The sequence below is a fragment of the Anguilla rostrata genome, chromosome 4, assembly GCF_018555375.3.
Source record: "Anguilla rostrata isolate EN2019 chromosome 4, ASM1855537v3, whole genome shotgun sequence".
Taxonomy (NCBI): domain Eukaryota; kingdom Metazoa; phylum Chordata; class Actinopteri; order Anguilliformes; family Anguillidae; genus Anguilla; species Anguilla rostrata.
The window spans coordinates 44,314,258-44,327,073 of record NC_057936.1 but is presented as its reverse complement, the minus strand read 5'-3'; the positions used below and the strand labels follow the sequence as shown (position 1 = coordinate 44,327,073).

Sequence of the window (12,816 nt, the reverse complement as noted above, 5' to 3'; positions counted from 1 at the left end):
TTTCCCCATAGAGATGAATGGCCGAATGTTCAAATCTAGAGAGAGACCAGAGTACTGCGCTAGAACACAGGGCATTGTGACATCACAAGGTGAGAAGACAAGCATTGTGACATACAAAGGTGAACATTCCGCATTCATTCTCTATGGAAAAATTGCCCACAAAAATTCAAATTTTCAAAAACCGTCCGCCCAAACTTTCCAAAAAGTAATAGCACACCATTCCCGATCAGGCCGCTCGATTTGACATATTGCACATGTATGTGGTGCGAAAACTCTGGGAGGAGTAGCGGTCCAAAAAATGGGTGGAAAGATAGAATAATAATAATAATAATATGTGCAATAATAATAGTGTAGTTGCCCTAAGGCAACCACACTAATAAATAATATGTGCAATAATAATAGTGTAGTTGCCCTAAGGCAACCACACTAATAATAATATGTGCAATAATAATAGTGTAGTTGCCCTAAGGCAACCACACTAATAATAATAGTGTGTTTGCCTAAGGCAACCACACTAATAATAAATAAATAATATGTGCAACTAGACAATTCCTGCAGAAATTGTGATGTGTGGTTGCCGCCAACGCAAAGTCAACTTTGTGCTGAACGGAGCGAACAGTTTCTGTAGCATGAGCAGAGACATAGTATGGTATACATGATATAACATCACGGCAACGAGTTCATTTGCAACACACGTATTCAGAGCTAAATTAACCCTTCATCAATACTTGAGATTAGCGATTTACTCACGGTATGCTGTGACGAGTGACGGCGAATCATAAAGCTAGCTGGCCACTTCAGAGGGTCTTGGAAAAACGTTATATCTGCACTGCACAACCGCTCCATTTTAAAAAGCAAGACAGAGCTAGGGAGATTAATATGATTGATTTATGGTTTTACGTTAAGTTCAGCTCATTTTTACCATTCAAATAAAAACATTTAACTGTGCTGCAATTCAGAGTTTAATCTGTTACCTTAGATACGAACTCATAGACACAGGATAGCCTACTACGTGTTAGCCGACCCAAATTTCTGGAGTTAGACCGGACCTGAAGCTGCTGCACACGTGCTGTTGACGGCGTTGTTGTACTTTTAGTAAGTCTGGCTTGTTCGAAAATTCGTTTATTCAGTAGCTGAGAGCATAAGCTTTCTAACCAGGTATAACACACGTCTATTTTGTTTTTTTTAATATCGTTTTTTAGGTCAACCGAAAGCTATGTCATCATGTCATAGAACGTATTCGCTCTTTGTTAGCACTAGCATGCAAATACGCAAAGTCTGGCTTTTTGAAAATTAGTTTATTCAGTAGCTGAGAGCATAAGCTTTCTAACCAGGTATAACAGCACGTCTATTTTTGTTTTTTAATATCGTTTTTAGGTCAACCGAAAGCTATGTCATCATGTCATAGAACGTATTCGCTCTTTGTTAGCACTAGCATGCAAATACGCAAAGTCTGGCTTGTTTGAAAATTCGTTTATTCAGTAGCTGAGAGCATAAGCTTTCTAACCAGGTATAACAGCACGTATATTGTTGGTTTTTGTATATCGTTTTTTTAGGTCAACCGAAAGTGCTCTCATTATCGCATTAAAGCCATGACTGTTTGTTAGCACTAGCATTCTAAGGCGCTGCATGTGGAAGCGTCGTCAACGAATTTCGTAATATCTCGTGAAATACTATTATTATTGACTACTTCTGGTATGCCTAAGCCATATGTTTGTTGATATACCTAGCTGACAGTGTTTTCATTTGTAATTTTTCATTTAGAATACGGTTTAATCGCTTTCACTTCCGCAATCAGCTATGTCCTATCCTGGCTGCTGAGACCACAGAGCTGACCGCATCACGTGTGCAAAGCCGACCAATGCTGTAACTTCATAATTCACATTTGTATGACGTCACCGCCCCCATTCATTTTCAATGGGAAAAATTGGGCATAAAAATTAATATTTCTCAAAAACCGTGCAGCGAAACTTTCCACAAAGTATAGCCACGATTCCCAAGAAGCCGGTCATTTTGACATATGGCACGTGTATGTGGTGTGAAAACTCTGGGAGGAGTAGCGGTCCAAAAAATGGGTGGAAAGAATAAAATATATGAATAATAATATGTGCAATAATAATAGTGTAGTTGCCCTAAGGCAACCACACTAACTAGACAATTCCTGCAGAAATTGTGAAGTGTGGTTGCCACCAACGCAAAGTCGACTTTGTGCTGAACGGAGTGAACTGTGGTAGGTAGTTGCTATGATGTCTGAGGCAGTTGCTAGGGTGTTGCTAGGTAGTTCTATGGAGTTCTAAATGGTTTCATGGAATTCTAGGCGGTCGCTAGGGTGGTGCTAGGTGGTTGCTATGGAGTTTCAGGTAGTTGCTATTGAGCTCCAGGTGGTTGCTAGGACATTGCTAGGTGGTTGCTAGGGTATGCTAAGTGGTTGCTATGGAGTTCTAGGCGGTTGCTAGGGTGTTGCTAGGGTATTCTAGTGGTTGCTAGGGTGTTGCTAGGTGGTTGCTATGGAGTTATAGCCAGTTGCTAGGGTGTTGCTAGGCATTTGCTTTGGAGTTATAGGCAGTTGCTAGGGGGTTGCTAGGGTATTCTAGGTGGCTGCTAGGATGTTGCTAGGTGGTTGCTATGGAGTTATAGGCAGTTGCTAGGGTGTTGCTAGGCATTTGCTATGGAGTTATAGGCAGTTGCTAGGGTGTTGCTAGGGTATTCTAGGTTGTTGCTAGCACGTTGCTAAGTGGTTGCTATAGTGTTGCTAGGCAGTTGTTAAAGTGTTACAGGTGGTTGGTAGGGTGTTGCTAGATGGTTGCAATGGTGTTCCAGGTGTTTGCTAGGGTGTTGCTAGGTGGTTGCTATGGAGTTCTAGGTGGTTGCTATGGTGTTGCTAGGTGGTTGCTTTGGAGTTATAGCTGGTTGCTAGGGTGTTGCTAGGCATTTGCTATGGTGTTCCAGGTGGTTGCTAGTGTGTTGTTAGGTGGTTGCTATGGAGTTCCAGGTGGTTGCTAGGGCGTTGCTAGGGTATTCTAAGTGGTTGCTAGGATGTTGCTAGGTGGTTGCTATGGAGTTATAGGCGGTTGCTAGGGTGTTGCTAGGCAGTTGTTATGGTGTTCCAAGTGGTTGCTAGGGTGTTGCTAGGTGGTTGCTATGGTGTTCCAGGTGGTTGCTAGGGTGTTGCTAGGTGGTTGCTATTGAGTTCTAGGCGGTTGCTATGGTGTTGCTAGGTGGTTGCTAGGGTGTTGCTAGGTGGTTGCTATGGAATTCGAGGCGGTTGCTATGGTGTTGCTAGGTGGTTGCTATGGAGTTCTAGGCCGTTGCTAGGGTGTTGCTAGGTGGTTGCTATGGAGTTCTAGGTGGTTGCTAGGTTGTTGCTAGGTGGTTGCTATGGAGTTCTAGGTGGTTGCTATGGTGTTGCTAGGTGGTTGCTATGGAGTTCTAGGCGGTTGCTAGGGTGTTGCTAGGTGGTTGCTATGGAGTTCTAGATGGTTGCTAGGGTGTTGCTAGGGTATTCGAAGTGGTTGCTAGGATGTTGCTAAGTGGTTGCTATGGAGTTCTAGGTGGTTGCTATGGTGTTGCTAGGTGGTTGCTATGGAGTACTAGGCCATTGATAAGGTGTTGCTATGGAGTTCTAGGTGGTTGCTAGGGTGTTGCTAGGTGGTTGCTATGGAGTTCTAGGCGGTTGCTAGGGTGTTGCTAGGTGGTTACTTTGGAGTTATAGCTGGTTGCTAGGGTGTTGCTAGGCATTTGCTATGGTGTTCCAGGTGGTTGCTAGTGTGTTGTTACGTGGTTGCTATGGAGTTCCAGGTGGTTGCTAGGGGGTTGCTAGGGTATTCTAAGTGGTTGCTAGGATGTTGCTAGGTGGTTGCTATGGAGTTGTAGGCGGTTGCTAGGGTGTTGCTAGGCAGTTGTTATGGTGTTCCAAGTGGTTGCTAGGGTGTTGCTAGGTGGTTGCTATGGTGTTCTAGGTGGTTGCTAGGGTGTTGCTATGTGGTTGCTATTGAGTTCTAGGCGGTTGTTATGGTGTTGCTAGGTGGTTGCTAGGGTGTTGCTAGGTGGTTGCTATGGAATTCGAGGCGATTGCTATGGTGTTGCTAGGTGGTTGCTATGGAGTTCTAGGCCGTTGCTAGGGTGTTGCTAGGTGGTTGCTATGGAGTTCTAGGTGGTTGCTAGGGTGTTGCTAGGTGGTTGCTGTGGAGTTCTAGGCGGTTGCTATGGTGTTGCTAGATGGTTGCAATGGAGTTCTAGGTGGTTGCTAGGGTGTTGCTAGGTGGTTGCTATGGAGTTATAGGCAGTTGCTAGGGTGTTGCTAGGCATTTGCTATGGAGTTATAGGCAGTTGCTAGGGTGTTGCTAGGGTATTCTGGGTATGCTAGAGTGCTGGTGGTTGCTATAGTGTTGCTAGGCAGTTGTTTAGTGTTAGGTGGTTGCTAGGGTTTGCTAGATGGTTGCTATGGGTTCCAGGTGTTTGCTAGGGTGTTGCTAGGTGGTTGCTATGGGTTCTAGGTGGTTGCTATGGTGTTGCTAGGTGGTTGCTTGGAGTTATAGCTGGTTGCTAGGGTGTTGCTAGGCTTTGCTATGGTGTTCCAGGTGGTTGCTAGTGTGTTGTTAGGTGGTTGCTATGGAGTTCAGGTGGTTGCTAGGTTGCTAGGGTATTCTAAGTGTTTGCTAGGATGTTGCTAGGTGGTTGCTAAGGGTTTAGGCGGTTGCTAGGGTGTTGCTAGCGTGTTATGGTGTTCAGGGTTGCTAGGGTGTTGCTAGTGGTTGCTATGGTGTTCCAGGTGGTTGCTAGGGTGTTGCTAGGTGGTTGCTATTGAGTTCTAGGTGGTTGCTATGGTGTTGCTAGGTGGTTGCTAGGGTGTTGCTAGGTGGTTGCTATGGAATTCGAGGCGGTTGCTATGGTGTTGCTAGGTGGTTGCTATGGAGTTCTAGGCCGTTGCTAGGGTGTTGCTAGGTGGTTGCTATGGAGTTCTAGGTGGTTGCTAGGGTGTTGCTAGGTGGTTGCTATGGGTTCTAGTGGTTGCTATGGTGTTGCTAGGTGGTTGTATGGAGTTCTAGGTGGTTGCTAGGGTGTTGCTAGGTGGTTGCTATGGAGTTCAGATGGTTGCTAGGGTGTTGCTAGGTGTTCAGTGGTTGCTAGGATGTTGCTAGGTGGTTGCTATGGAGTTCTAGGTGGTTGCTATGGTGTTGCTAGGTGGTTGCTATGGAGTTCTAGGCCATTGATAGGGTGTTGCTATGGAGTTCTAGGTGGTTGCTAGGGTGTTGCTAGGTGGTTGCTATGGAGTTCTAGGCGGTTGCTAGGGTGTTGCTAGGTGGTTGCTTTGGAGTTATAGCTGGTTGCTAGGGTGTTGCTAGGCATTTGCTATGGTGTTCCAGGTGGTTGCTAGTGTGTTGTTACGTGGTTGCTATGGATTTCCAGGTGGTTGCTAGGGGGTTGCTAGGGTATTCTAAGTGGTTGCTAGGATGTTGCTAGGTGGTTGCTATGGAGTTGTAGGCGGTTGCTAGGGTGTTGCTAGGCAGTTGTTATGGTGTTCCAAGTGGTTGCTAGGGTGTTGCTAGGTGGTTGCTATGGTGTTCCAGGTGGTTGCTAGGGTGTTGCTATGTGGTTGCTTTTGAGTTCTAGGCGGTTGTTATGGTGTTGCTAGGTGGTTGCTAGGGTGTTGCTAGGTGGTTGCTATGGAATTCGAGGCGGTTGCTATGGTGTTGCTAGGTGGTTGCTATGGAGTTTTAGGCCGTTGCTAGGGTGTTGCTAGGTGGTTGCTATGGAGTTCTAGGTGGTTGCTAGGGTGTTGCTAGGTGGTTGCTGTGGAGTTCTAGGCGGTTGCTATGGTGTTGCTAGATGGTTGCTATGGAGTTCCAGGTGGTTGCTAGGGTGTTGCTATGTGGTTGCTATTGAGTTCTAGGCGGTTGTTATGGTGTTGCTAGGTGGTTGCTAGGGTGTTGCTAGGTGGTTGCTATGGAATTCGAGGCGGTTGCTATGGTGTTGCTAGGTGGTTGCTATGGAGTTCTAGGCCGTTGCTAGGGTGTTGCTAGGTGGTTGCTATGGAGTTCTAGGCGGTTGCTATGGTGTTGCTAGGTGGTTGCTATGGAGTTCTAGGCGGTTGCTATGGTGTTTCTAAGTGGTTGCTATGGAGTTCTAGGCCGTTGCTAGGGTGTTGCTAGGTTGTTGCTATGGAGTTCTAGGTGGTTGCTAGGGTGTTGCTAGGTGGTTGCTATGGAGTTCTAGGCGGTTGCTATGGTGTTGCTAGGTGGTGGCTATGGAGTTCTAGGCGGTTGCTAGGGTGTTGCTAGGTGGTTTCTATGGCGTTCTAGGTGGTTGCTAGGGTGTTGCTAGGGGGTTGCTAGGGTATTCAAAGTGGTTGCTAGGATGTTGCTAGTTGGTTGCTATGTAGTTCTAGGTGTTTGCTAGGATGTTGCTAGGTGGTTGCTATGGAGTTCTAGGCGGTTGCTATGGTGTTGCTAGGTGGTTGCTATGGAGTTCTAGGCGGTTGCTATGGTGTTGCTAGGTGGTTGCTATGGAGTTCTAGGTGGTTGCTAGGGTGTTGCTAGGTGGTTGCTAGGGTGTTGCTAGGTGGTTGCTATGGAGTTCTAGGTGGTTGCTAGGGTGTTGCTAGGTCGTTGCTATGGTGTTCCATGTGGTTGCTAGGGTGTTGCTAGGCAGTTGTTATGGTGTTCCAGATTGTTGCTAGGGTGTTGCTAGCTGGTTGCTATGGTGTTCCAGGTGGTTGCTAGGGTGTTGCTAGGCGGTTGTTATAGTGTTCCAGGTGGTTGCTAGGGTGTTGCTAGGTCGTTGCTATGATGTTCCATGTGGTTGCTAGGGTGTTGCTAGGCAGTTGTTATGGTGTTCCAGATTGTTGCTAGGGTGTTGCTAGGTGGTTGCTAGGGTGTTGCTAGGTGGTTGCTATGGTGTTCTAGGTGGTTACTATGGTGTTGCTAGGTGGTTGCTATGGCGTTATAGCCAGTTGCTAGGGTGTTGCCAGGCATTTGCTATGGTGTTCCAGGTGTTTGCTAGTGTGTTGTTAGGTGGTTGCTATGGAGTTCTAGGCCGTTGCTAGGGTGTTCTAGGTGGTTGCTAGGGTGTTGCTAGGGGGTTGCTATTGAGTTCTAGGCAGTTGCTAGGTCTTTACTGAGTCCAATGACGCGACCCATACTTCTCTATGACAAACGGTTCAAACGTTATGAAATATCAAACATCGGCCAATCAGGAAGGGGGGCAAGGCTGATCTACACCAATGGACAAAGGACTCTCTACTATGTCCAATGAGGCATTGTACAATTTGTGGGCAATTTTTCCCCATAGAGATGAATGGCAGAATGTTCAAATCTAGAGAGAGACCAGAGTACTGCTGCTGGAAGACAGCACATTGTGACATCACAAGGGTGAACATTCCGCCATTCATTCCCTATGGGGAAAAATTGCCTACAAAAATTCAAATTTTTCAAAAACCGTGCAACCAATCTTTCCACAAAGTAATAGCACACCATTCCCGATCAAGCCGCTCGATTTGACATATTGCACGTGTATTTGGTGCGAAAACTCTGGGAGGAGTAGCGGTCCAAAAAACAGGCGGAAAGAATAATAATAATATGTGCAATAATAATAGTGTAGTTGCCCTAAGGCAACCACACTAACTAGACAATTCCTGCAGAAATTGTGAAGTGTGGTTGCCGCCAACGCAGTCAACTTTGTGCTCAACGGAGTGAACAGTTTCTGTAGTATAAGCAGAGACAGAGTATGCTATACATGCTATAACATCACGGCAACGAGTTCATTTGCAACACACATATTGAGAGCTAAATTAACCCTTCATCAATACTTGAGATCAGCGATTTACTCACGGTATGCTGTGACGAGTGACGGCGAATCATAAAGCTAGCTGGCCACTTCAGAGGGTCTTGGAAAAACGTTATATCTGCACTGCACAACCGCTCCATTTTAAAAAGCAAGACAGGGCTAGGGAGATTAATGTGATTGATTTATGGTTTTACGTTAAGTTCAGCTCATTTTTACAATTCAAATAAAAACATTTAACTGTGCTGCAATTCAGAGTTTAATCTGTTACCTTAGATACGAACTCATAGACATAGGATAGCCTACTACGTGTTAGCCGACCCAAATTTCTGGAGTTAGACGGGACCTGAAGCTGCTGCACACGTGCTGTTGACGGCGTTGTTCCAGTTTTCAGTACAGTCTGGCTTGTTTGAAAATTCGTTTATTCAGTAGCTGAGAGCATAAGCTTTCTAACCAGGTATAACAGCATGTCTATTTTTGTTTTTTTAATATCGTTTTTTTAGGTCAACCGAAAGTGCTCTCATTATCGCATTAAAGCCATGACTGTTTGTTAGCACTAGCATTCTAAGACGCTGCATGTGACGAAACGTCGTCAACGAATTTGCGTAATATCTCGTGAAATACTATTATTATTGAGGACTTCTGGGTATGCCTAAGCCCTATGTTTGTTGATATACCTAGCTGACAGCGTTTTCATTTGTAATTTTTCATTTTGAATATCGTTCTTTCACTTCCGCAATCAGCTATTTCCTATCCTGGCTGCTGAGACCGTAGAGCTGAACGCATCACGTGTGCAAAGCCGACCAATGCTGTAACTTCACCGTTCGCATATGAATGACGTCACCTTCTCCATTCATCTCTATGGGGAAAAATTGGGCATAAAAATTAATATTTCTCAAAAACCGTGCAGCTAAACTTTCCACAAAGTAATAGCACACGATTCCCAAAGAAGCCGGTCATTTTGACATATGGCACGTGTATGTGGTGTGAAAACTCTGGGAGGAGTAGCGGTCCAAAAAATGGGTGGAAAGATAGAATAATAAAAAGAATAATAATATGTGCAATAATAATAGTGTAGTTGCCCTAAGGCAACCACACTAATAAACTAGACAATTCCTGCAGAAATTGTGATGTGTGGTTGCCGCCAACGCAAAGTCGACTTTGTGCTGAACGGAGTGAACAGTGGTAGGTAGTTGCTATGATGTCTGAGGTAGTTGCTAGGGTGCTGCTAGGGGTTCTATGGAGTTCAAAGTGGTTTCATGGAATTCTAGGTGGTCGCTAGGGTGGTGCTAGGTGGTTGCTATGGAGTTTCAGGTGGTTGCTATTGAGCTCCAGGTGGTTGCTAGGGCATTGCTAGGTGGTTGCTAGGGTATGCTAAGTGGTTGGTAGGTGGTTGCTATGGAGTTCTAGGCGGTTGCTAGGGTGTTGCTAGGCAGTTGTTATGGTGTTCCAGGTGGTTGCTAGGGTGTTGCTAGATGGTTGCTATGGAGTTATAGCCGGTTGCTAGGGTGTTGCTAGGCATTTGCTATGGAGTTATAGGCAGTTGCTAGGGTGTTGCTAGGGTATTCTAGGTGGCTGCTAGGATGTTGCTAGGTGGTTGCTATGGTGTTATAGGCGGTTGCTAGGGTGTTGCTAGGGTGTTGCTAGGTGGTTGCTAGCATGTTGCTAGGTTGTTGCTATAGTGTTGCTAGGCAGTTGTTATGGTGTTACAGGTGGTTGCTAGGGTGTTGCTAGGTGGCTGCTATGGTGTTCCAGGTGGTTGCTAGGGTGTTGCTAGGTGGTTGCTATGGTGTTCCAGGTGGTTGCTAGGGTGTTGCTAGGTGGTTGCTTTGGAGTTATAGCTGGTTGCTAGGGTGTTGCTAGGCATTTGCTATGGTGTTCCAGATGGTTGCTAGTGTGTTGTTGGGTGGTTGCTATGGAGTTCCAGGTGGTTGCTTGGGGGTTGCTAGGGTTTTCTAGGTGGTTGCTAAGAAGTTTTAGGCGCTAGCTATGGTGTTGCTAGGTGGTTGCTAAGGAGATCTAGGCCGTTGCTAGGGTGTTCTAGGTGGTTGCTAGGGTGTTGCTAGGGGGTTGCTATTGAGTTCTAGGCAGTTGCTAGGTCTTTACTGAGTCCAATGACGCGACCCATACTTCTCTATGACAAACGGTTCAAACGTTATGAAATATCAAACATCGGCCAATCAGGAAGGGGGGCAAGGCTGATCTACACCAATGGACAAAGGACTCTCTACTATGTCCAATGAGGCATTGTACAATTTGTGGGCAATTTTTCCCCATAGAGATGAATGGCAGAATGTTCAAATCTAGAGAGAGACCAGAGTACTGCTGCTAGAAGACAGGGCATTGTGACATCACAAGGGTGAGAAGACAGAGCATTGTGACATCACAAAGGTGAACATTCCGCCATTCATTCTCTATGGGAAAAATTGCCCACAAAAATTCAAATTTTTCAAAAACCGTGCAACCAATCTTTCCACAAAGTAATAGCACACCATTCCCGATCAAGCCGCTCGATTTGACATATTGCACGTGTATGTGGTGCGAAAACTCTGGGAGGAGTAGCGGTCCAAAAAACAGGCGGAAAGAATAATAATAATAACTAGACAATTCCTGCAGAAATTGTGAAGTGTGGTTGCCGCCAATGCAAAGTCGACTTTCTACTGAAAAGAGTGAACAGTGGAAGGTAGTTGCTATGATGTTCTGGTGGTGACTTTGGTGTTTTAGGTGGTGTCAAGGGTGTTGCTAGGATGTTGCTATGGAGTTTGAGGCTGTTGCTACGGTGTTGCTAGGTGGTTCTATGGTGTTCTAGGCGGTTGCTAGGGTGTTGCTAGGCAGTTATAGTGTTCCAGTCTGTTGCTAGGATTTTGCTAGGTGGTTGCTATGGAGTTATAGGTGGTTGCTAGGGTGTTGCTAGGCAGTTGTTATGGTGTTCCAGCTGGTTGCATGGGTGTTGCTAGGTGGTTGCTATGGTGTTCCACGTGGTTGCCAGGGTGTTGCTCGGTGGTTGCTATGGAGTTCTAGGCCGTTGCTAGGGTGTTGCTAGGTGGTTGCTATGGAGTTCTAGGTGGTTGCTAGGATGTTGCTAGGTGGTTGCTATGGAGTTCTAGGCAGTTGCTATAGTGTTTCTAGGTGGTTGCTATGGAGTTCTAGGCGGTTGCTAGGGTGTTGCTAGGTGGTTGCTATGGAGTTCTAGGTGGTTGCTAGGGTGTTGCTAGGTGGTTGCTATGGAGTTCTAGGCCGTTGCTAGGGTGTTGCTAGGTGGTTGCTATGGAGTTCTAGGTGGTTGCTAGGTGGTTGCTATGGAGTTCTAGGCGGTTGCTATGGTGTTGCTAGGTGGTTGCTATGGAGTTCTAGGCGGTTGCTATGGTGTTGCTAGGTGGTTGCTATGGAGTTCTAGGTGGTTGCTAGGGTGTTGCTAGGTGGTTGCTATGGAGTTCTAGGTGGTTGCTAGGGGGTTGCTAGGGTATTCTAAGTGGTTGCTAGGATGTTGCTAGGTGGTTGCTATGGAGTTCTAGGTGGTTGCTATGGTGTTGCTAGGTGGTTGCTATGGAGTTCTAGGCCATTGCTAGGGTGTTGCTAGGTGGTTGCTATGGAGTTCTAGGTGGTTGCTGGGGTGTTGCTAGGGTGTTGCTAGGTGGTTGCTATGGAGTTCTAGGCGGTTGCTATGGTGTTGCTAGGTGGTTGCTAGGGTGTTGCTAGGTGGTTGCTATGGAGTTCTAGGCGGTTGCTATGGAGTTCTAGGCCGTTGCTATGGTGTTGCTAGGTGGTTGCTATGGAGTTCTAGGTGGTTGCTAGGGTGTTGCTAGGTGGTTGCTATGGAGTTCTAGGCGGTTGCTATGGTGTTGCTAGGTGGTTGCTATGGAGTTCTAGGCGGTTGCTAGGGTGTTGCTAGGGGGTTGCTAGGGTATTCGAAGTGGTTGCTAGGATGTTGCTAGGTGGTTGCTATGGAGTTCTAGGTGGTTGCTATGGTGTTGCTAGGTGGTTGCTATGGAGTTCTAGGCCGTTGCTAGTGTGTTGCTAGGTGGTTGCTATGGAGTTCCAGGTGGTTGCTAGGGGTGTTGCTAGGGTGTTGCTAGGTGGTTGCTATGGAGTTCTAGGCGGTTGCTAGGGTGTTGCTAGTGGTTGCTATGGAGTTCTAGGTGGTTGCTAGGCGGTTGCTATGGAGTTCTAGGCGGTTGCTAGGGTGTTGCTAGGTGGTTGCTAGGTGTTGCTAGGTATTCGAAGTGGTTGCTAGGATGTTGCTAGGTGGTTGCTATGGAGTTCTAGGTGGTTGCTATGGTGTTGCTAGGTGGTTGCTATGGAGTTCTAGGCCGTTGCTAGGGTGTTGCTAGATGTTGCTAGGAGTTCTAGGTGTTCTAGGGTGTGCTAGGTGTTGCTAGGTGGTTGTATGGAGTTCTAGGCGGTTGCTTGGTGTTGCTAGGTGGTTGCTATGGAGTTCTAGGTGGTTGCTAGGGTGTTGCTAGGGGGTTGCTATGGAGTTCTAGGCGGTTGCTAGGTCTTTACTGAGTCCAATGACGCGACCCATAGTTCTCTATGACAAACGGTTCAAAGTTATGAAATATCAAACATCGGCCAATCAGGAAGGGGGGCGAGGCTGATCTCCACCAATGGACAAAGGACTCTCTACCATGTCCAATGAGGCATTGCACAATTTGTGGGCAATTTTTCCCCATAGAGATGAATGGCAGAATGTTCAAATCTAGAGAGAGACCAGAGTACTGCTGCTAGAAGACAGGCATTGTGACATCACAAGGGTGAGAAGACAGAGCATTGTGACATCACAAAGGTGAACATTCCGCCATTCATTCTCTATGGGAAAAATTGCCCACAAAAATTCAAATTTTCAAAAACCGTGCACCAAACTTTCCAAAAGTAATAGCACACCATTCCCGATCAAGCCGCTCGATTTGACATATTGCACGTGTATGTGGTGTGAAACTCTGGGAGGAGTAGCGGTCCAAAAATGGGTGGAAAATAATAATAATAACTAGACAATTCCTGCAGAAATTGTGAAGTGTGGTTGCCGCCAACGCA

The 12,816-nt window shown here is 46.3% G+C and overlaps 1 long non-coding RNA gene across 1 annotated transcript in view; it reads left to right on the top strand.

Moving 5' to 3' along the window:
- LOC135253450 (uncharacterized) overlaps positions 1-12,816 on the top strand; it is a 345,328-nt gene that overhangs the window by 107,500 nt on the left and 225,012 nt on the right. The window lies entirely within an intron of this gene.